At 45.5% G+C, this 25,132-nt stretch overlaps 1 long non-coding RNA gene across 1 annotated transcript; it reads left to right on the top strand.

The window, feature by feature from the left end:
• Nucleotides 1-585: 585 nt before the first annotated feature.
• Gm5084 (predicted gene 5084) lies at nucleotides 586-11,133 on the top strand. The gene is made up of 4 exons (NR_036449.1): nucleotides 586-1,526; nucleotides 3,779-4,339; nucleotides 6,900-8,262; nucleotides 10,395-11,133. It is a non-coding gene; the product is annotated as a predicted gene 5084 (long non-coding RNA).
• The last annotated feature ends 13,999 nt before the right edge of the window (nucleotides 11,134-25,132 follow it).

A 25,132-nucleotide genomic window follows, 5' to 3' on the forward strand; every position in this document is an offset into this window, starting at 1 on the left:
CTCCCCCCAACCCCTGGGTCAGTTCTGCACTGACTGCCTTTTCATGAGAATCTCAAAGCAGACACAACCGACCTCTCCATAGACATGTGGGTCATGTGCTGGTTGTTCTCCTTGAGAGCTCAGAGGCAGTTCCTGCTCATGTATGTGTCCCCTGATCACCTAGCGACAGAATGATGTCCCAAGGGGACACTTCATCGATGTTTGCTTTACTGGCCTGATAAATGCACTTGTATCCACAGTCTTAAATAAACTCTCTTAGGGCTTGAGTTGGTTTATCTAGCATTTTCTCCATTTTCTACTTGCAATCTTTCGACTTGTAATATTTGCTGAAAAGCTGGTTGGTAATCTCATAAAATTTAAGTTTCGTGTTTATGGATCACATAGCCAGATTGTCAAGAACATACAGTGCAGTATAAACACATACGTCTTGCACAATCCTTTTCTCCACTTGGGCTTTTTTTTTTTTTTTTTTTTTTTTTTTTTGAACCAGGTTCAAATCTAAACTGAGCAAGGCCACACAGGGCGTTAAAGTTAAAAAAAAAAAAAAAGAACAACAATGTACAGTTGGAATGTACTGAAGCTCTCAGTCAGCTGAGGGAGAAGAGCATCGGAGGAGATGATTTAAAAGAGCCTGTTTCTTATTTCCAATCACCTGGCAAGGCCATCTAAGAAAGCACACTGAGCAAATGTGCTTTTCCAGCCACACACATTGTCTAGATAGAAAAACAACTTCAAACATCTCGTAGTGTTTTGGAAAATATTTTCTGGATCTGTCAACGTCGCCCCTCAAAGAGAAGTGGTTGCCTGGATTTTTGGACTCTTCTCACGTTGCATATTTCTCAAAAATGGAAATAACAAGATCCTTGGATGTACACCACGGTTTTAAGAAGGACTTCTTGGAAGCTTTGCTACACAGCATTCAGTGGGTTTGATTTCATGGGGGAAGGGGGTGCTGATGTGCGTGAGGCAGAAGGGAGGAAGAAGAGAAGGACAAAGCAGCCCCAAAAACAGAACGGAAGAAGGACGGAAATGCTTGGGTCTAAGAATCACACCGTGCCACGTTTGCAAAGGTTAACTTAACTGTGACTCGTTGTATCCAGATTTCTACAACAGCAAGCACGAAGGTTCGGCGGATCTCATCTTCAGGTGGACCCGATGCAGCGCATTCTGCGTGATCAGAGTGAGAGATACCCACAGTTTGTCTCCTCCAGCGACAGCGAGCCTGGTGCCGGCGAGGTCAGCTCTGCCGGCGAGGGACTCCTTCCTTATTCCCTTGCTTGGAAAGGTTCCTACAGAGTCTGCAGACTTCTGGGTCAGGACTGTCAAGAAGAGTGAGGAGGGATTCTTGGAACACTCAACCCTCAAAGCAATGTCTCTATCCAATCCTTCCCTCGGGGCTCAGGGATGCCCCAGAAGAGGAGGCTGAAGAAAACAAAGCCCTCTAAATCAACACGATAAAAGCTCTCAGAGACTGAGGCAGCATACACAGGGCCTGCACAGTTCTGCCATTGTATTGTGGCTTCCAGGTTAGTGGTTTTATGGGACTCCCGAGTGTGCCAACGAGTGGGTCTCTACTTCTTATGCCTTCTCTTGGGCTCCTTTTCTTCTGTTGGTTTGTTTTGCTCGATTCTGATGTGTTAGTTTTTGTTTTATCTTATTTATTTTATTATTGTCCCTTACAAGCCTGCTTGTTTTTAAATGAGCGACAGAGAGAGAGAGAGAGAGAGAGAGAGAGAGAGAGAGAGAGAGAGAGGATCTGGATGGGAGGGGAGGTGGGGAAGAGCTGGGAGGAGAAGAGGGAAGAGAAACTGTAACCAGGATATATTATGTGGAAATATTTTTTTCAATAAAAGGGGGGGGGAATGCAAGAAGTATAATTGTGCCAGTTGTAGAAAACAAAAACAAAGAACAAAAAACCCAAAAAACCCAAAACAACAAAAAAATGCCCCCAAAACCCCAAACCAAACAAAACTCCCAAACCTCAACAAACAAACAACAAAACAAAAACAAACAAAAATCTTACACACGGGAAACTGTTTTATCAAAAGCACTTATTATGGGCTCTCATTTTTAATCAATGGTTAATCTTTAATAAGCATCCCCACCTACAGGAGGTGTCACAGGTCAAGCACTTAGGAAGCCCAATGGACTCTCTTGTATACGGTTTCCAGAATCCTCACCCGGTTCTTTCAGTGTTATAGACGAAAGACTTGCAACCTTGTAACCAGGGCCTTATGACAGGAAGACAAAGAGCTGGGGTTTGGACTGAGAGCTGCCTGTTTCCCACAATTCCCCCCAGCACACACAACGTGCAATACAGGGCTCACACGGAGCAGCTGGCACTGGAAAGCTAGTCTATGAGGCCCTTGAACGATCCTTTGGTCTTTAGCCCTTGGCTTAATGTTGACCAATTATTTCAGCCAGCAGATAAAGTAAGTAGAAGGAGCAGGCTGGCTTTGACATCAGCGTGTTGAAACTGGTAACTCAACCCTAGCTCTGATGCCATCATGGTGAAGTCAGCTTGGCATGGCCCCTACTCTCCAATGCCACAGTACTGTGGTCTAGCCACAGGCCTGGCATCATCGTAGGCTTTTCGAACTGAGTGTGTGGGGGTGTGTGCTTGTGTAGGTAGCAGCTGAGCAGAAAGACTCCCTAACTAGTTCTTCAGGCCAGCTGAACTTGCCTCTCCACAAGACAAAGAAAATTATGTCATTGGCTGCTTTGGATTGAGGATGGTGATTCTAGCGATGCTCAATGAGATCTCTCTTGATTATTTAGGCAGGAGAGGAGAGAGTAGTACAATTACTTCACATTTTTCGACTGTCCCTATACCCAATCTTTTATGAATTTCTTGCTGAGTTCCCTGAGCCGTCTTGGCCCATGTAGGTGTGTATCTATGTACACACACAGACATATCAAAGCCTGATAATATGTCCCTTTCTCCTTTCTGAATTTGTTTAGCACTCAGCGTTAGTGTTGTCAAGGCCAACACACTCCATCTGCATGCTAGGCTTTGAGAACCATGTCTCTTCTTTCCTACACCACAGGGAGGGTTGGTGTTGACTGTGCTTCCTGGTCAATCGCCTTTCTGCAGGGTTGGCTAAGGGGAGCCATGGGAAGGAGATAGGAAGATAGAAAGGAGAAACGCGTGCACACCGCTCTGCTTGATCAGTGTGTCGCTGCCATGCTCCCCGTGCCCGCTCAACCCGACCAGCCTTTTCTTTCTCTCCCTCAGTCTCCATGTTTTCTCTACCCTTGCTGGCAGCTGGGTTGCAGCCCCCTGCCTACAGCTGTTTCTGTCATCTGAGGGAGGGATTATATTCTGTCTGCTTCCAGTTCTCAGGACAACTTTTGTTTTCAGGGTTAGACTCCCCACCCTCCCATCAAAGATACAACAGTTTCCCCATCACACCGGAATATTTTACTTGCCTGTACATCTTTCGATTTTGAAAAGCTTTGGGGTTGAAAGTCTCAAGGGCACATGTAAAAACAGATGCACATAAAAGTGTCTGCTATTCAAAATCTTTTCTTGAAAAGTCGAGATGACCTGAAAGTATTTCCCTTCGAATCAGGGAGATACAGATGATGTCATCTGAACACTAGCCTGATGGGAATACTTATGCAGATCTCTGTCTGGATAGTCCTGGTGTGGAGCTTACCACATAGAGGTGATATCAGATTACCCACTGGCCAACATTTCCACTGGAATAAACCATCATTTCAGTGGGTCATGTTTGTAAGAGTAGGGGAGCCATATTTCCGTCTACTTTCCCTATAGGAAGGCTGCTACTGAACAAACGGGTCATTAAGACACCTTTCATGGCTCTGCCAGCTGACCAGCCTGAGAGACCCACTGGCAGATGACCCGGGAGGAAGAAAATGTGGAAGAAGTGGTCAGCAGGTAGACATTTGGTATTTTCCCCAGTAGAGCTGGCCTTTCCTTTGGAGGAGCAAACAAGCCACTGGTTAGGATCTTAGCGACTGACTGTGGTGCAGGCATCCGGTGAATATCCTCCCGCTAAGGAACATGTACACAAATCCTTGTGTATACCTCGAATCACATTATTTCAAGAGACACCATTAAATAGTGAAACTTCTTGTCAGGAGATAATCAACTGACTCACGGGTGAGCAGCAGCTCTTGAGAATAAAGCTCCCTGCCACACTTTCCTGCTGCTGCCTCCTCTTCCTGTCAGGCTCAGAGCTGGAGAGCGCTGACTAGCATCCTGGATTCTCTAGTGTCCCCACGGAAAGCACAACAGCCCCCCCTCGGCATCAGGGGTGGAAGCAAAAGAGACCACCAAGGGCAAGAGGGAGAACAAGAGTCCGGGCCTTAGAAGGTAAGACTATGGCCATTTTAGATGCTGCTAAATCCTGCTTCTCTACTCCCTAGTTCTCCTACCTCCTGCTTTTCCTCACTTCTACTTCTCCACACTTCCTGCTTTTCCTACTTCCTGCCTTCTCAAAGTTTTTTTTAAAAGATGTTATTTATTTATTTTTATGTATAGGAGTACATCATTGTCTCTTCACACACACCAGAAGAAGGCATCAGATCGCATTACAAATGGTTGTGAACCACCATGTGGTTGCTGGGAATTGAACTCAGGACCTCTGGAAGAGCAGTCAGTGCTCTTAACTGCTGAGCCGTCTTTCCAGCCCCGCTTCTTGCCTTTCTTCACTTCCTGCTCTGCCACATTTCCTGCTTCTTTCCACTTCCTGTTTCACCTGCTTCTCTCACTACCCCAGGAGACAGGTATTTCTCTCCCAGCATATTAGTCCAGTAGCGGAGGACAGCAGGATCTTCCTTTTATTTTCACGTCTCTGTCTAGACCAAAGGCAAACTTAATTTACCTGTAATCTTAGCATGTACTTATAGTTTTAAAATTTAAGTGTAGCCTCTCTCTCTCTCTCTCTCTCTCTCTCTCTCTCTCTCTCTCTCTCTCTCTCTCTCTCTCTCTCCTTGAAATCCAGCCAATATCGCAGGCTACTTGGCTTCTACTCAGAGCTCCATTACTTACCTGGTTAGCTCTCTTGTAATGCCAGTCAGAGAAGGACGAATGTATAGTCTACCTGGTTTCTTACAACGTGGTCCTTTGGTTATTACACTAATTTGATTCAATGGACACAGTTGATGTCTTAGCAAGTTTGGAAGTTATATTTCAAGTATTTCACCATAACTGGCAAGAGGCTAAGGTTTGAAACAGTTACAGAAGGTGGCTCTCCTCACTCCTTCCTGACTCTCCTCTTTAGTAATTTATGTATTCTTACTTTTTTCTTAATAGAACTCCAGTCTGCTCAAGAACAGCCAGTGTGTTAGCCACTGCTCCAGTCTCTGGCCCCTGACTTTCCTCTTAAGGAAGTTCTGACTTTAGATTGGGAAGTGTCCGTCACCACCATTGTGCAATGGCTCAACGCGCTTACTCTTAGGGACTTAAAGCTGTGAATGCTGGCTTGTGCTGGAGTTTGTCAAGCACCTAGCAGAGGCCCCTTTTCTAACCAATGTGGCAGGTATCCTGTCTCTTTCCTCTCTCTCTCTGGCTTCAGCTCATCCAACATCCTCTTTTATTTAATGCTATGAAGATAAACTCGGAGAAGGCATAAAGCTGCCTTTCTCCCCAAAGCCATTTTACATATTAGAGCCAGGGATTTGAGGCCCTGTCTGGAGGAGTGGCCACTCACTTTAACTGAACCAGTTTCCAGAAAATGCTTCTGACTCAGTGACTCGTGCACTCTGGATTAAATTTTATTGAGTTAAAACACTAAGCTATTTGGATTTGTTTGACTACACCTATGTGGCCACTCCCCCAGTAATCAAACACTGCATAGTGACTACCTAGACTTTTTTTTTTCTTTCAGAAAATGGAAAGCTCCTAACCAATGTGTGGAGTGTTCACAGGTTCCTAGAAACAAACAAAAGCTTGCTTTTAAGGTTTTCTGAGCAGTTTCATATTAAAATCAGTTGGCCATTTCACATTTAAGCCATTAGTAATTTGAGCTCTAAGCTAACACCCACTTTTGAATGACATCTAAATGTCTTTACTTTTGGTTACCTAAGTTTTACTGCATAATTAAGGATTGACTCCAATCCATAATTTTTTGTAGTTGATTTCTTCTTCGAAAAACCATTTTTCTGACATAGAGCATATGTGTAAGCTTTAAATACACATCATGCTCTCAAACAGATACATACACCCATTTACTCTCTCTCATACACACAGGCTCTCTCTCTCTCTCTCTCTCTCTGTCTCTCTCTCTCTCTCTCTGTCTCTCTCTCTCTCTCTCTCTCACACACACACACACACACACACGCACACACACACACACACACACACACCCCATACTCAAACATTTACCTCCCTAGAAAATACATGACTCACAGACTGAATACAGCACCTGTCCAAGTCACAGATTTTTGTGAAGATCACTTTAGTCCTCAGACATACAGAAATTCCCAGAAGTCCTTGTAATTCTGCGGATGGTTTTCAGAACCTTGCTTGGTTTTCAGACTAGAGCATCAGTGATCTCTTTGACCTATGGTAGATTTTCATGTTTTAAACATATATCCCACCCAGCACACATATACCACTGAATCAATAATTGTAAAATATTTTTCACTTTGCATATGGCCACACACTTAACATACGATTACATGATTGCTAGCTATTGGTTCTTTATCAACAAAATAGTTTCAGTGGCCAGCTAACTTGCTTACCCCAGAGTCTATGATGACCCTTGGATGTGAATTTGAACTACTGAGTAAAATAGAAATTTCTGGTTTCTTTTGGAGACTTGGTTGTATCATGTGATGTTTCTCTGGAAACTGTCTTATGAGAGGATGTTTTGCTGAGGCAGACACGTGAGAGGAAGTGTCATTGAGGACAGATGTGTGATGTTTTTCAGGAAGCTGCCTGGAAAAGGAGCACGTGATGTTCTGCTGGAGCAGATGCTTGAGAGGACATGTGATGTTTGGAAAGGGTCTAAGTATAACCCCATAGACAGCGGAAGGCAGTGTGGCATTGGTTTACCTTGCCCCTCTTTGCTGGTTTTCACTGGGCTTCGCTGATGACCTTGCCTTCTTCACTGAGCATCACCTGTCGTGACTTCTTAGAGAGAAACGGATCAAAGAACTTCTTGTGATATTCAGGTAGCTTCTTGCTGTTTCAGTGGACTCTGCCCAGTTGGCAGAGTGTTGAGGTTTCTTCTGGAGCTGGCTGCTGTTGCTGCTGATTTGTGTGGCCTGAACTGCTGATATCCTGACAACGAAGATTGGAATCAACGGAGATTGGAACTATTTCTAAACAGACCCACGTCCCCCTTTGCCCTATTAACCTTTCCTTTCTACTACCTCCGGTGGGTGATGGGTGAGAAGGGAAGTTAAAGCATTTAAGAACCCTTATTAAAGTAGGTTTTGAAAACTCTAAACCTACAGCTCAGTGACTCTATTGCAGATCTGTGTAACTCATGACGTTCTAACCAAAGCTGCACAATGATTGTTCCTAGGAGATATCAGAGACAAGAGAGGTTGGAGATTAACAAAGGCACTGATGGTCTTCTGCATACCACAGCCAAATATGACTCGGAGAGAGACCCAGGGAACAATTCCTGTTCCTGCAAGTTTAGATGGGATTCTGGGACTTCAGGGTCATGCTCGCAAGTCATGTTAGTAAGCATGTTAGACCTGACTGTGGCTCGTCCATGCTGGTGGCTCACTGTACCAGCCCTAGAGGTCAAGAGGCTGCATGTGTGAGCCTGCCTGTGTCTGATCTCTTCCTCTTACACAGAAAGCTTCTTAAACATGAGAAGACAGTGGCGCACCGAGGAGAGCAGACTGAGATGAACCTGAGTGGGAAATGGGGTTTTCCAAAAGAGTCACAGAGCTGTACACCAGGGGAACAAGGAGTGGTAGAGAGTGGGCAGGCCAGAGAGTCAAGGTTAACACATTTAGAACATAAATAAGTTTTCTTAAGATATAATTTCCTCAATGATACTTCTTACGTTAAAGAAATATCATCCTTCCATCAAGGATGTGTGGCCAGGTCCCAAGTCAATGTCTCATTCCATTTTTTTTTCTGATCCAGGATACAGAAGAGAAAGCAGTGCATCCAGCCAGGCACACTGCAGCAGGTAGTGACCATCAGCACCATGCGGCAAGGTCCACGTCCAATGAAGAAGGAAGGGGGATATTGCAGCTGATCCAGAACATCCAGATAGACATCCACCTGTACTCCAATGAAGAGAGAGCCACACAGAGAAAGAACTGAAGGTGAGGCTCAAAAAGATGGACATCTGTTTCTCCATCCTGCCATCTGCAAGCTATAAACTCTCTTCCACTTAAATCTGTGTCTCAGAGTTTCACCTCTATGCTTTGGCTGAGAAAATAAAATTTTCCGTGGAGTCTCACAAGTTCTGGTGATACCCAGATTGTCCTCTAGGTGTCCAATTGGCGGTTGACCAAGTGTCTTTCCCGGCTGACAATTCCATAATTGTTCACAGGGAGGATAGATGATGTCTTCTCTTGTCAGTGGTCATTTGTGATCACTAATAATCCAGATTGACTTTCATGAGTCAAAAATAACTGGGTACGGTTTTTCTTTTCACCCCTGTGTTTAAGCTTGGCAAGAGGTGTAGATTTTTAAAGTTAAACTCTCTCTGTTACATGAGAAAGGATAGTGAAGTTTCTTCTCTTCTTAAGTCAGCCAGGTAGTCAGTGTTCAGGTGAAGGAGCTCTTGCTGTTGGACCCTCGTTCTCATGGGACGACTTCTGCGTCATTTCGGCACTCTTGTTCTGTTCTCACAGACATCTTTAGGAGATGCCTTGCCCCCTAGATCACAGCACCTGGATCAGTGATTGATGTTCACATAAAAGCCACATCTTTAAAGAACATACAAGTTATGATTAATAACGTTTTGCCACCTGATCAAACGCTAAAGGTCCCAGCCATCACAATGGACTCCGTAACCTTCAACAGACCCAAGTGTGTCATGAAGTCAGAATGTGCTCTGACCAGCCATCCCTCTACACTGTTTCCTTTTTACTTTAGCATTTTCTTCTAGTCAGGCTGGGCTAATGCGTTCAGGGCACCTTTCATTTCTGTTTTTTAAAGCCTAATGAGTAGCTAAGGGTATATAATTTTACAATGTACTGAGTGTTATTTCACAATGTTTCACTAGCCACAAACCCTCAAGTCAGTTTTAAGAAACCCAGATGCCTGGCTGCGAGTGTTGGTGCAGCTGTTTTGTGGGAAATCATGAACGTGCACCTTGTTTGGGCAGAAAGAGAACAACATATCTCATCCTTTCAGATTCATAGCAGCCATCTCCGAAACAGCCGGAATGGTGCGTGTACTCGCAGAGAGCCTGAATCCAGATACTTCAGGTGTCTTGTAACTTATCAAATGCTTTTATTTGGTTTTCCTAGAAGGGCAGATTCTCTTCTGGGCTGGCTGTGGCATGCTCTGAAGTTACTTTTTCCTTCCTGATAGTTGCAGTATAAAATTGGACTGAAAGAAATTCTCCCCTCAGTCAACACATTTTCTGCTCACTTTATCAGTTTGATTTATGAGATGAAGTCACACATTGCTTTGTATGGTCAACATCACATTGAAGGCAGTCACATTGTATCCAGGGTTTAGTGCCAGGAACCCTCTAGGGTGACAGAATGCAAAGATTCTATAATCCATAGATGACAAAGTAGAGAAGTTACATCCCCTGCACATACCTCCTGAATACCTAGAGTACGTTCTGGACTGTTCCTATCTCCTTACCATATAAGTGGCTGTGTAATGAACCACTCAGGAAATAATCACAAAGCTTGCTTCAGTGCAGATGAAATTTTATTCCTTACATATTTTCCGAATAACGACAGTTGAATCCACAGGTGAGGAGCCTACAGGCACAGGTGGTAAACTGTTCAAGCTAGTAACAAAATAACAACCGTCTTGTCTTAGATCACATGCTTCTTTTAAATACTTCTCCATTTTGAAAAAGTCATATATACTTCAAGATAGTATCTGTTTACTAATATCTCATACTCAGAGACAATTTTGACAACAGACAAACACATCTTGTAAATTTTGTTAGCGAAAATTTTTCTTTGTGTGTTCTGTGGTTAAAGTACCCACTGAGGTCCCTGCGCTGAAGGCCTGGCCCATAACTAGTGATCCTATTGGAAGGTGGGGTGGGGGAAGCTTGCAGAGATGGATCAAGTGAGAAGTCTTCTGGTCCTGCGAGGGTACCTTGGAGGGGATACTGAGGTCCTGCCTCAACCCTCTTCCTTCACATGCCTTTGATGGGGGAGTGGTTTTATCATGTGCTGTCTCTCCACAGGTGACCGAAGATCACAGACTGATACCCCCTACAGCACATCGAAACTGAACCACCTTTTTCTTTCTACAGATTCATCTTTATCAAGAACCTGTCACAATCACCCTTCTACACTGAGAGGCGGAATCACATCACTTCCCGTGGCCATTCCTTCTGACAAAATAAGTAGGAAAATACCAGAAATGAAGGTTTAGGGTGGTCATGTTTTCTCATAGTTCACACGGCTAAGATCTTGATTGAAAAGCAAAGGCGAGAATGACCTCTACAGCGGGGTAATGAAAACTGACCTCCAGCAAGGGAGAAACCATTTCAAGATGTTGGTGACATCATCTAAAGTCAACCAGGTCTTAAATCCTAGTTGAGGTCACTAGGGCCTGGGTATCCAAAACAACATCAGTGCTGAGAATTCCTTCACCAAATTAACGAATCAAGTCAGAGAGCAGTGATGTTGTCTTAGGTGACAGAGCACTTGCCTAGCTTGCTGGAAGCTCTGGAGTGGATCCCCCAACACTATAGTAAGTGGGGCATAACGGTGTGAGCCTCTCATCCCAGCACTAGAGAGGCAGAGGCGGGAAGAGGGAAAATTCAAGGTTACCTAGGACTTCTTAGTAAGTTTGAGGCCAGCCTGGGATACATGAAACCACATCTTCAAAAGTCAAACAACAAATCTGTTCCCTCCCTCTGCCATTTGCCCCCATACTTTTGCTGTTTAAACCTGAGTTTATGGCCCTCAGAATGGCTTCAAATGGCAGTCATTCGCCAGCTCCCACCCCATACTATTACTTAATAAAGCTGGAGGAATGATAAACTGAAAAAGCTTCCATCCACTTTGGAAAGATTACCATTTGGATAAAAGTCAACAGGCAAGATCAGGGGTTCTGATGTCTCAAGGCAGTGTCCTGAGGTGATGCAGAGCCCCAGACAGGGTGGGGGTGAGGTGAGGAGGGGATGGGGATGGGATGGGGTGGGGGTAGGGTTGCTCATTTAGGGTAGAGTTAAATATCCTAATGTATGGGGTAGCAGCAGAGTTGGGGTTTTTTTGAAACTTTTTTTAATTTTTAATTTATTTTTACACTCCATATTCTGTTCCCTGCCTCCTCATCCACTATCCGATTGCTCCACATCCCACACCTCTTCCCCACCTCACCCCGTCTCCATGAGAATGCCCCCACCCCCACTTCACCTGACCTCAAAACTCCCTGGGGCCTCCAGTCTCTTCAGGGTTAGCTGCATCATCCCTGATTGAACCCAGAGCTGGGAGTCCTCTGCTGTACGTGTGTTGGGGGCCTCATATCAGCTGGTGTATGTTGTCTGTTTGGTGGTCCAGTGTTTGAGAGATCTTGGGGGTCCAGATTAATTGAGACTGCTGGTCCTCCTACAGGATTATCCTTCTCCTCAGCTTCTTTCAGCCTTCCCTAATTCAACAACGGAACTCAGCTGCTTCTGTCCATTGGTTGGCTGCAAATATCTGCATCTGACTCTTTCAGCTACTTGTTGGGTCTTTCTGAGGGCAGTCATGATAGATCCCTTTTTGTGAGCACTCCATAGCCTCAGTAATAGTGTCAGATCTTGGGACCTCCCCTTGAGCTGGATCCCATTGTGGACCTGTCGCTGAGGGAAAAGGAATGAAGCCCTGAGGGTCAGCAGAAAGAATGTAAACAGGCAACCTTAGGAAATAGGAGGTTTGGGGGGACCTCCAGAATATACCAGAGACCCGGGAGGTCAGAGACTCCCAGGACTCAAAGAGATGGACCTTATATGAAATGCCCGACAGCAGGAAGAGGGAACTTACAGAGCCCGCCTCCAGCAGGAAGACAGTGAGGTATGGGGTTGTGAGGGATGGAGTTGCCATCCCACAGTCACATCTCTGACCCATAATTGTTCCTGTCTGAAAGAATTACAGGGGTGGAAATGGAGAGGAGCAGAGTTGGTTTTTTCATGCACAGAGAAGAGCATCAGAGATTGGGTAGAGGGCTGGGCCATGTCTCTGTAACTCAAGGAAGAATGGTAGGTGCTGGGAAGAGGCTTATAGCCAGGCAGGATGGGAGCAGGGAGCCCTTGTGTGCTCTATCAAGGAGCTGTGGTTAATTTCCTATGGGAGTCAGGGATTCTCAGGGGTATTTGGAACAGGGGGACAGGACTGCACTGTGTGTGCCCTACAATTTTCTGGTTACTTTATGCCTTTCTTTGACAGCGGCCCCGGGTCCAGGTGGTTTACCAGAAGGGCAGGGCTATCTTTCTTCCGGAGATAATCAGAAAACCACTCTTTAAAGCTAAACCCTAGGCCCCTTTGGAGCCACATCCAACAGGTTCAGATACCTGGCTCCAACCTCACTGCCATCCTGTAACCATTTCCAGCATTACATGTAGCAGTTCTTTCCACAATAGACACATTGTGTCCAGCACTGGCTGACTTGCGAAATCCTCTCTTTTCTTTTAAAGAATCTTTTGTTGCAATCTTTTGTTGTATTAAGAGCATTAGTTCCTTTATGTGAACCACTGGCTCTCCACATCTGCAGGTTTAGGTTCAACAATGGATTTAAAATAGTTCTTAAAAAATAGGCTTAAAAGACTATACAGTAGTTAAGCATACTGGTTGCTCTTGTAAAGAACCTTGGTTCAGATCCAAGCACCCACAAGGCAGTTCACATCTGTCTGTAACTCCAGTTCCAGGAGATCCAATTTCCTCTTCTGACCCCTATGCTCTTGAATATTGGTGGTGCACAGACATATACTGACGCACACACATATACACACTAGGTAAAAATAAATAAAAATATTTTTTAAAATAGTGATTGGCTGCTTGGGAAATGGTTCAGAGAGTAAAATAACTTGCTCTCCATGCCCGAAGACATGAGTTTGAATCCCCACAAACCACTTAAAAGCTGCACAGGTGATCGCAGGACCTGTGACCCAATGGTCTCTATGGGAAGATGTGCTTGAGACCGAAATAATCCCAGAAGCTGTGGGACAGTTAACCTGGTATATACCATGGAACAAACAAGAAAACAAGTCTCAAAATAAGGTAAAGACGAGGCTGGACAGCTAAGATGGCCCTCTGACCTCTGCATTTGTACCACAACAGCAGGCACACACACACACACACACAAAGGCTTAGATGCATGCACACTAGTAGACACACATAAGTGCATATGCATAAGCATGCACACACATACACAGGCACATGTGCATGTATGGACACACACATACATAGCAAACACAGAGCATGTTTGTACTACAGAGCATGCTTGTACTAGATATAGTCAGAACACTTCCTGTCACCATACCTTAAAACAGTTTATTGATATTTGTACAACTTACACATTATATTAGGTATTAGAAACCCAGGTGCATCAGAGTACAGAGTAGGTGATGTCAACCAGGCTAGCCCAAAGAGTAAGCTCCAGACTGACCAATGAAAGACCGTGTCTCAAAAGAATCATATGGAGAGAGATCAAGAAAGATGCCTGATGTTGACCTCTGGTACGCATGCATACCTCTGGAATGTAATGCACATCACTGCATTATGTAGCTTCTCTCGACTGGACTGACTCTGAGTCCTTCAGGCCATTTTCTCGTCTCCCTATGGAGTCTGCATAGATGACACCTTGTACTTCCTAGGAGTGAAAGACCTTGACCATGTTAGCCTTCTGTCTAAGCTCCACCCCACAGTTACCTGGCAACACCCAGGTAGGCCTGACCCACTGTAAAAGGGGCTGCTTGCCCCCTCCTCCCTCTCTTGTTCTCTTGCTTGCTCTCTTGCTTCTCTCTTGCTCTTCCTCTCCCCTTCCCACCCCCTTCCCCCACCCCTCTCTCCATGTGCTCATGGCCATAGCCAGCCTCTACTTCTCTTCTCTCTCCCTCTCGCTGCTTTTCTCCACCTCTACTACCCTCTTAACTCCCCTCCTCATGCCCTGAAGAAACTCTATTCTATACTATACCGTCATGTGGCTGGTCCCTCAGGGTGGAGGGATGCCTTGGCATGGGCCTGCTGAAACACCCCCTTCCCCCTTCCCTCACCACACCCCCGTAGAATATATTCTTTCTCTCTTTACCTTTTTATAAATGCATTGTTGGGAACTAAAAAGGGGGCCCTGGGGAAGTGGGGGAGGGGAAAATAGCCCATGTCCAGCCAGAGTTCCTCCTATGCTCTGGGCAGGAGGATGCAGGAGGGCTGCCAGACGCTTTCCACTCTGCCACGGGTGGGCATCCAAGCTTCTGACCCACTCGGAGAAGGGTGGACAAGGGGCAGCACCCGACCTGGGGGCCCCAGAGCCACACCCTGTAACCCCGGGGTGGGCATTCCTCTATCCAACTCTTCAGGGGGTGGCCAAGGGGCAGCCCTGCCTGGGGACCCTGGAGCTACTTTGCTAAAGCCCTGGGGTTTTAGGAGAGAGGGATGAGGGAAGAGGTTCCCAACACCTGTGAGAGTACGTGCAGCCTTGATGGAGCAGAGACTCTCTATGGTTTAAGAGCTTTATTATAGAAATGAAGGGAGAGAGAGTGGGGGGAAGGCTAGAGAGAAAGAGAGTAAGAGGGAGAGAGGAGAGGAGAGCACAAAGAGAGAGAAGAGAAGAGAGAAGACAAAGAAAGGGGAGAGAGAGAGTGAGAGTGAGGGGTAAGAGGGAGACAAGAGAGTAAGCAGTAAGAGATCGAGGTGGGGCTGAACACCCCTTTTATGGTCTTTACTGTTGCTAGGTAACTGGGGAGGAGTTTAACCTGAAGGTCAGACGCTTGGGACATTGCCTATGTGACTACTGACCATGCTTCTCTTGTGGGGACTGTGTGAGGGAGGCGCGGTAACTTAGGTAGGGGCCAGAGTTCCATGAGCATGAGGGAACGCCTACTGTGTCATGTAGGTGAATTATGACCATCGGGGTTCAGACCTCAGCTCAACTGGAGACCAGCCTGCAATTCCCTACAATGCATCAGACCAGATCATTGGAAAATTATTTATATGCATAGGAGAGTAAAAACAAATTCCTTTAAAAATATTTTTATCTTTATTTTGTGCATATGAGTCTTCTGCCTACATTCACGTCTGTGAACCATTTTTTCATGCCTAGTGCCTGTGGAAGCCAGGGATGGATGTCAGATCCTATGGGACTAGAGCTACCAGTGGTTGTAAGCCACCATGTAGGTGCCAGGAGTTGAACTAGGGTCCTCTGGAAGGGCAGCAGTTCTTGACTGCTGAGACATCTCACTAGTCCCTATAAAACACTTGATCCACTGAGATTGGTTGAAGCTATTCTAGGCAGCTGTTTCTTGACCTCTTGAAATGTGGAGCGTTACAGAGCACATGTGTTTAGACAGCCTAGATACCTGGGTTAAGAATGCTGCCTAAATATATCCAGAAGATGTCCCAACCGGTAAGAAGGACACATGCTCCACTATGTTCATAGCAGCCTTATTTATAATAGCCAGAAGCTGGAAAGAACCCAGATGCCCTTTCAACAGAGGAATGGATACAGAAAATGTGGTATATTTACACAATGGAATACTACTCAGCTATTAAAAAAATGAATTTATGAAATTCCTAGGCAAATGGATGGACCTGGAGGGTATCATCCTGAGTGAGGTAACCCAATCACAAAGGAACTCGCACAATATGTACTCACTGATAAGTGGATATTAGCCCAGAAACTTTGGATACACAAGATATAAGATACAATTTGTTAAACTCATGAAACTCAAGAAGAACGAAGACCAAAGTGTGGACACTTTGCCCCTTCCTAGAAATGGGAACAAAACACCCATGGAAGGAGTTACAGAGACAAAATTTGGAGCTGTGACGAAAGGATGGACCATCTAGTGATTGCCATATCCAGGGATCCATCCCATAATCAGTTTCCAAACGCTGACACCATTGCATACACTAGCAAGATTTTGTTGAAAGGACCCTGATATAGCTGTGTCTTGTGAGACTATGCCGGGGCCTAGCAAACACAGAAGTGTATGCTCACAGTCAGCTAGTGGATGGGTCACACGGCCCCCAATGGAAGAGCTAGAGAAAGTACCCAAGGAGCTAAGGGGAACTGCAACCCTATAGGTGGAACAACAATATGAACTAACCAGTACCCCGGAGCTCTTGTCTCTAGCTGCATATGTATCAAAAGATGGCCTAATCAGCCATCACTGGAAAGAGAGGCCCTTTGGACTTACAAACTTTATATGCCCCAGTACAGGGGAACGCCAGGGCCAAAAAGGGGGAGTGGGAGTGTAGGGGATCGGGGGGGGGGGTGTGAGTATGGGGGACTTTTGGGATAGCATTGGAAATGTAAACGAGGAAAATACCTAATAAAAAAATAAATTAATAAAAAAAAAAGTCTATTGAGTGAAGGAAGTCAGACAAAATCCGTAATTTGAAAGTCTGGAATAGGAGGTGTGGAGGCAGAGTGTAGACTGGCTAAAACAGGAAATGGTAGATAAACGGTTGCCTAGCAATCATATGAATGGGAGGAGGGCCCTAGAAGAAAAAAAAAAGAAAAAAAAAAGAATGCTGCCTAAGCTTGTGGGGTTTGAATAAGAGTGACCCCTGCATGTGCATATGTCTGAGTGCTTAGTCACCAAGAAATGACACCATGTGAAAAGGATTAGAAGAAGTAGGAGGCGTGGCCTTGTTGGAGGAGGTGTGGACTTGCTGGCAGAAGGGGTGGGGCTTTGAGGTCTCATGCTCAAACTAGGCCCAGTCCCTCTCTTTTGGCCTGAGGATCAGGATGTAGCTCAGTTATTGCCCCATTGCCATGACTGCTGCCATACTCCCACCAAATTCCCCACCAGGATAATAATCCACTAACCTGCTAAAACTGTAAGGAAAACCCCAAATTAATTAATTTTTCTTTTTGTCTGTGGGTTGCCTTGGTCATGGTGTCTCTTCATGTCAATAGTACAGGATTTTGGCAAAGCTTAAGAAAAGATTACAGAAAGAAAAAAAAAACGTTCTAATTACAGGAAAGCCCCCACAAATATATAGAGAATAACATTTTAGTCCAAAAGCTAGCTCTGTGCTCCACTGTGAGACATAGGCTGTGTGATACTAGAGTAATTAGTAGAAATTCTTTGTAAGCACGATAATTACTGAACTTTTCAGAAAGGTGACGGAAAGGCACACATTTCAAGGTCCATCCTGGCTCCGCCCTGCACATCCAGATGACTGTGTCCTACAGTTTGCGGGGACAACAGCTCACCCAGCAGTCTCAGTTCCCATCGCAGAGCTGGCGCCAGCCAGCTTCAGTTTGTTAGGGAAGAAGTCCCACTTTCAATGTGTGTTTAAATAGTACAGACACATAATATTAAAAAAACAGAAGCCCCGACGATGTAATGTGATGCTAAGCCTTCGCAAATAGGCAGAGATCCAAATATTTTTCTCTGCGAAAAGAGTTTAAAATGGGTTTACAGGGGGTGCCTTGGCTGGAGATTCGTGAACTAAGAAGTTTGATCTGGGGGTGGTTTGTGTTCCTGAGGGACCACCACAAGGGGCTGCTAGGACCGGCTGAGATCCCGAGGGAGGGCTGGATCTGTGAGCAGATTCTCCAATTGAGACAAACTGTGTATGGGTGAGTTGGGTACTCTTGTTGTGTGTATATAGTATGGAGTGGTGAATCTTGCTTTGGAAGCTTTGAGCCAGGATTTTGGAATCCAGTAAAGTATCACTAGACACACCCAGGCTTAATTAGCTGTCCTTTCGGACTCCAGAACTCTTTGGGAGGGGAGACTTCATCTCAGGAATGCTAGTAACAGTGGTGTGTGTGTGTGTGTGTGTGTGTGTGTGTGTGTGTGTGTGTGTGTGTTGGAAGCTTTGTCTTATTGGTGGTCCTGTGGTAGGGAGAGGGAGACCACGATCCCTAAATCTTTAAGTCAGAACAGCCATATCCTTTGGGGGCTTGAAAAGCCAGCCAGCCATAGCAGAGAGATTTTGCATCATCTCAAGTCCTTTCTAGTTCCTCCCAACCCACTTATGCCTACCTCAGTTTCCTGGTCCAGATGTCCAGGTCTGTGTGCTAACCTCTCTAGTTGACTGGTTTACTTTAGAGTTGGGAATGCTCTATGTCAGGTGAATTGGAGCTAAACAGATTTCTCACAGTAGATCTCTGAAGACAACTTCCCCTATCTAGTTTACTGCCCAATCCTTCTGAAATAGACTTTAGATACCTCCTTAACAGAGGAGGATAAAAAAAAATAGACTTCTCCTAAAATGTGCAGGAAGAGAACCTCCACTTCAACCCCCACTTTCAGAAACTTCAGCCAACTGGACTGACAGGAATAGGAGTCTTATGCAGGGAGGAGATCACAGGTGCTTCTCGTTGGGAGTGGAGAGCCACTGCACTTTTGTACACAGAGTGGGAATACACAACGATTCTAACGGTTTTCAGGGTCATGCAAGTGGTGTTCTTACTTATAATCTATGACTGCAGCAGCAAATTACAACCAGCTTAGCGGAAACAGCATGCAAGTATATTAGCTCCCAACATGGTGTCCTATCATCTCTCTACAATCAGGAGGTTGGAGGAGCAGAGCCCCCTCCCTACCATATTTGAGTTGTTGGCTGTGGTGGTTTCAATGAGAACAATCCCCGTAGGCTCACATGTTTTAATACTTGATCCCCAAGTTGGTGGAACTGTTTGGGAAGGATTAGAAGTATGGCCTTGTTGGAGGAAGAAGTATACTCCTTGCTGGGGGAGTGTGTGGGCTTTGAGGTTTCAGAAGACTCTTTGTTTTTTTTGAGTTAACTCCGCCTTCTGGTGGGTGAAGATGTGAGATCCCAGCTGTTGCTGCAGCCACCTGCTGCCATTCATTTAAGCTGCCACCAGTGAACTCTCACCTCTGGAACTATAAATCCAATTAAACCGTTTCCTTTATCAGTTGCCTTGGTCATGGTGTATTATGACAGCAATAGAAAAATAACAAAGACACTGGCAAAGTTCAACTTCACATGTTTGTAAGGTTGTGGTCCCATTTTGGTAAATTTCCAGAGCTACCCTTAATCCTCAAAGTCTCCACCATTTCTTGTCCATGGTCCCTACAGCTCAGAAATAGGGATAGTGTGATAATTCTACCAGGCAAAATCTGCCATCCTACTCTGTTCCTTAGGATCCTTTGATTACAGAGAATTCAACTTTCTAATCCATGGGAGCCTTTTTATTTCAAGAGCATATAACTATCAACTTTCATCAGATAATACAAACACGTGTCTAACCCTCAGAGGTTAGGCTCATGGGAACAAAGCTCTCCTAGCCTGTTTCCCTGTGATGTCTAGAGATGGGGGTGACGACTTCTCAAAGTACAGTTTCATTAAACACTTTCCAAACACTCAGTATCCCCATTGTCTTATCAGTCAGAGCTCATCAGAGTAGAGGTCCCTGTTGCTGCTCTTGGCTCTCCGTGTCTCTTGCAACAAGTACATCTGAGCCTCTCACAAGGTTGGAGGTGGGCATGGTTCTCCTTGTGTGGTCAAGGCACCTTCTTCTGGACCCTCTCAGCTGGGAAAAGGGACATGGAGTGCCTATGTAAGGAAGGCCTGCTTCCGTCATTCTCCACACAGGATGTGGTGATTGACACTCTGTGAAAATTCTGGGACTTCTCTTGACTCCCAAAGTCCTGGATTGTGAGGACAGAGACAAATTCCCAAGTCCTAGACTGTTTCAGATATTTAAAACCAGTGTCACGTGGCTTTAAACTCAGAAGTCAGATATCTTTGTTCATGGATGGTCAATTAGCTTAATTGACTGACTGATACTTTTGGCAGAAGGTTGCTTTATAGACTAGGCTGGCCTGGAATTTGCTACTTAGCTTAGTTTGGCGTTGAACTCAACAATTCTCCCACCTCAGCTAAGAACTGCAGGCCTAAATCTGCATGCCCAACTGTACTTTTCTGTGCATATTTTGTGGGGTGCAGTTTGATAACTTAGACATACATATGCACTGTTTAATGATCAAACTAAGGTAATTAATGTTACCATCTCATGCATATCATTTATCCATGTTGTGGAATGTCACACTTTTGTAATCGTTTAGAAACACTGTGAATTGCTAAGAGTCATACCTCCATACTATGTAATAGATAGATCCTTCTGCATACATGTTGTTTGGCTTGAAGCTGAATCGGAGGCTACCATTCAAAGCTTGCACCCAAGCATCGGAATCGATGACTTTTCTTAAAAACATTAAGTGTCAGACTTGTGTACTTGTGTACGGGGTATGGGACAGTGAGTGACCTTTAGATAGGACCAGTTTCCTCTGGCTGTCACTGTCTCAGGACAGCTCTGCATGCTCTAGTTTTGGACTCAAGCCTACTTTGCAGTTTCTGGTATATGGTGTGTGTGTGTGTGTGTGTGTGTGTGTGTGTGTGTGTGTGTGTTTATGTATGTAAAGGACTTTCCAGAACTGTTGTAATTCTTGGGAAGAACTGAGGGCCATTCAGCAATCTTCGACACTTTATCAGATGTGATAGTAAAGAATGCCTTTATTAATTTCGGGGGTGGGATTCTTAGAGATGAAATAGTGTGACCCGGTGCCGTAGTTCTTCAAGATTCTTCTATGCAATACTAAGATGAGCTGGCTTCGGTGCTTGACAGGGAGTTTCCAGGCCTATTTAATGGCTGCAATTCAGCTGGGCCTGATCTCTACTTGCAGAGGAACTTTATCTAAATTTCACTTTGACAGATAAGCAGGGGAGCTTCAGAAGGTTTATAAATCAGGCTGGAGCTCTGCCAACATGCTAGAAACTGAGCTCCCAGAGAAAGCCAAAGCCTAAGCCATTCACAGTGTTTTCCTGGGTGGAGAGCCAGGTTGGAGAAATGTCTGTGCTCTTACCAGATAACTATCTTGTCAGGCCTGACATCAGCCTCTCTGTGTTGCAAAATGCTCTTTGGGATCCTGATACCTTAATGGCTAGGCCCCAGTTTATTACAGGCACAGCCATTTTGCTCACATTGGAATGCTGATGGTTTCCGGCGACATTTTGGGAAAAGCAACCCCTTGCATAGGTAGGTCTCCGCAGAGATGAGATGAGAGGCGGGAGATGCAGAGACAAGGGAGGAGTGTGCTCACAAAAGCAACAGTGTCCTGAGCGAGGTGGGAATGTACCTTCTCCAGTCCAGCCTGGGTGTCTCAGAGCACTGCAGTGATTCATCAGTCATAGATGGGCAGGGGGAGGGCCTCCGGGCTCCTGACACAGCCCTCTGTAGGCGTGATGGATGTGGAGAAACTCTACCCTTCCCAGGGGGTCAGGTGGCACCAGCCAGACAAAGATCGTAAACAATTCCGTCTTGAAAAAGAGCCCCCCCCTTTCCCTTCCCTCCCTCCCTCTCTTTTCCCCTCCCCTCTGGCTCTCTCCCCTTTTCTCTTTTTTTTCCCTCTCTCTGCCAAAAAGTTACAGTATCCAGCCGTTCCTTATTAAGTTAGAAGTCTGTGGAAAAAAAAAAGAAGGAGCCTGTGCATAGAAATACTCAGTCCTTCGACCCGGCTATTTCTATGGTGCAAGCATGTCTGGAGAAGTAAGGAAATGGCATTCCTGTTTGCTGCTGAGTAAAAAACCAGCTGCTCTCTGGATTTCAGAGGGAGATGTTATCCTACCCTGTGGTCGTCCAAGGTCTTCCAAGGCTGCTCTGGAGAGGCTGTGGATGAAAACAAGAGAGAGCTAGGGGGTGGGGGTGGGGGCAGGGGTGGACAAAAGAAAGCCGTGGGTACCGTGTGCTGGCTGCTGGAGACAGTTTCCATCTTTCTGTTGCTTCCGTGTCTTTTGACATCTTTGGGATTTTGACAAAAGTGGTTCTAATTGGATCTGAATCAATTTGAGCTTTTGATAAGGTGTATAACACCATCCCGGCACCCACCCCTCCACTCCAGTGAAGTTTGAAGAGTTTCTGTATTTGTTTGCTCGCCAGACGCTGTGGGCAAACTCATTCTCAGGCATGGTGCAAAGTTTGAGCTGCGACTTCCGGGGGATGTGTGTGATGCTCCCTGCTGTTCAGGGCCATCCTCAATCTCTTCTTTCCTCTCATAGGCTGGACCACAGAGGCCTGGAGCAGTCTGCTTCTCAGTTCCCATCTGATAGGTCGAGGTGTGCTGGTCCAGACAAGAACTTAGGGGAAGTCAAGATGGCCATCCGTGCCACCACACACTGACAGTGTGCTGACTTTCCTTTACCACCAAACCCTTAGCAGGCCATGTGATGAACAGATAAGGAGTGCAGAGGAGAGCCATCCCTCAACAGCTGATGGGCAGCATAAAGGTGCAATGATGAACTCAAGCTTCCTATCTCTGAAGCTTTACTGGTCCGCAAAATCTCATTCTTGGTCCCCATAGAAACTTGCTAGAGGGTACTTTGATGTTTGCTTTTTGAAATGTATTCCTCCTATATCATTCCTTGGCACAGAGAATTCCCAAACAGGCGTCTGCAGTAGGAAGAGTTTCGCAGGCAGTGGTCAATGGGAAGATGTAATGATCAATGTGCCTCAACCCAACTTCCACCCCCACACTCAGACCTCCCCTCTCTGGCCAACCATGAAGGTTGGAAGGTGAAGGCATTCGTAGAGTCTAGGTGACCTGTTCACCAGCACGGGAACATGGTACATGCAGCTCCTGGGGCTCAGATGTCTGGTTCAGTAGTACTTTGGAAGGTGGTAGGTTTGTGGGGAGGGACCAGACTTGACTTTGAGGGGCTAGGTTAAAGCGTAGCAGGAGAGTTACTCCAGCCTGAAGACACAGACCCGCCTCAGTGAGATGAATGTCGGCACCTATAGCTTCACTTCTTCCCGCTGCCTAGAAACTCCTCACTTGGGTTCAGACTTGGCAGTTCACTGTGTTAAATATTAATTCCCAATACCACACTGTGTGCACTTATACGTAAAAAGGAGAGCAGTAACAAGCCAAGCAATGACTGTGCTGACTTACCATGGCCTTCAGGTCTTACCTAATGACTGTCTGGAATGCTCTCTATAGTCAGCTATGCTAAACCTTACACACTGGGAAGAGCACATTGCCTTGGCTTATCAGGAAGATCTGAAACATTATCTTTTTGTCTCTTTACCTTTTCCCCCTTTCTTCTTTCTTCTTTCCTTCCTTCCTTCCTTCCTTCCTTCCTTCCTTCCTTCCTTCCTTCCTCTCTCTCTCTCTCTCTCTCTCTCTCTCTCTCTCTCTCTCCCTCTCTCTCCCCCCACCCCCACCCCCAGGAATGCCTTGGCCTCCTATCTTAAAGAATCCCCTCTCCCTTTCATCCTTAAGTCTTTTTAATTCTTGCTTAGTTTTGAGGTAGCATTGAGTATGGCAGCTATGTCTTGCTCCTGGACCACGTGTGGAACCCCAAGGATACCATTTAACTTACTGATCTCTGATCTGTAACTTAGTGATAACACTTTTGATCTCCTCACGCTTAGCCACACTCAGCACCTTGTCTGACAGCTACTTGATTCCTTGTTGTGACACCTGGAGCGTCTGCAGCCTTCTTCAGTCTGTGAGGTGATGAGTGCAGAATGGAATCCACTGTGCTAAGGGTGGTGGGAGAGATCCTGGGAAAGAGCCTGCGTCTTGGGTGACATTGCAGACTTGCTGAGTGAGGCCATGGCTGTTGCTGTCCATTTTCTTCTCTGTGAAGTGATTGGTGTTTAAGGTTCTAATTAATTTAAATAGCTGTAATGGTAGGCTTCACTTCTAGAAGACATGCACAGAACCCAGCAAGCGCTCGACATCCAGGAAGCATCAGGAGTCTCACTTGTTCATGGCAGGGAAGAAAATAAGGGCCGTCACAAAGGCCTTTACGTGCCACACAGAGGTTTTTTGAAAGGTCTCCTTGCTACATCATCTTAAAGTTGTGATGCTGCTAAAAAGGTAACAGCACAAACAGGCCATTCCACGGGCACAGTTGGATCTTCTCTCTGGCTTCCAACCCCATTTTCTCCTTCTCTGACTGAGCTCATCAATTATTCTTTTTTTGTTACTAAATTTGCTGGATTTTTAGATCTGCCCATGGAAAAGGACGCCGAGATAGAGCCTGCCCTTTATTCCGTTGTGTCTGTGGATGAGTTGTCCAGAGAAAGACTGAAAACTTAGCTGTGGACCAGATGGTTCCCTCCAGATGCAGCCAACACGTAAGGCCATATGCTGCATGCCCAAAGCAAGGTCAAACAAGCAGTCGCTTCAATCCTGGGGCTCAGAGAGGCTGGCAGAGAGGGTGTGTGAGAAAGCATGTGCAAAAAGCAGTGTGAACAAGTGTGCAAAAAAGTCCCTGCTGTCTGCCTCCCAACAGTGTGATCTGGGGAATGACTGAGCCCAAACAACACAGGGATTACTAACAATGGCTTCCACCAACTACATTCTAGGCTCTGTCCTAAGTGGTTTAGGTATGCTGTCTCCTATTCTCTATCTCTATCTCTATCTCTATCTCTATCTCTATCTCTATCTCTATCTCTATCTCTATCTCTATCTCTATCTCTATCTCATCTCTATCTCTATCTCTATCTCTATCTCTATCTCTATCTATCTCTCTATCTATCTATCTATCTCTATCTCTACCTCTCTCTCTATCTCTCTCTATCTCTATCTCTCTATCTCTCTATCTTTATCTCTCTCTATCTATCTCTATCTATCTATCTATCTATCTATCTATCTATCTATCTATCTATCTACCTATTGTATCTGAGGTCTTAGAGTATCATCCAAGCAGGAGCTGTGTCTTCAGGTATACACTTTGGTGGTTTCTGTGATGGGTGTGTGTGTGTGTGTGTGTGTGTGTGTGTGTGTGATCAGCCCCACTGTCACAGCTCCTTTGGAGATAAACCCACTGGAAACTGAATGTGTGCCATTTGCTGGCG

Source organism: Mus musculus, chromosome 13 (assembly GCF_000001635.26).
Source record: "Mus musculus strain C57BL/6J chromosome 13, GRCm38.p6 C57BL/6J".
NCBI classification, from domain to species: domain Eukaryota; kingdom Metazoa; phylum Chordata; class Mammalia; order Rodentia; family Muridae; genus Mus; species Mus musculus.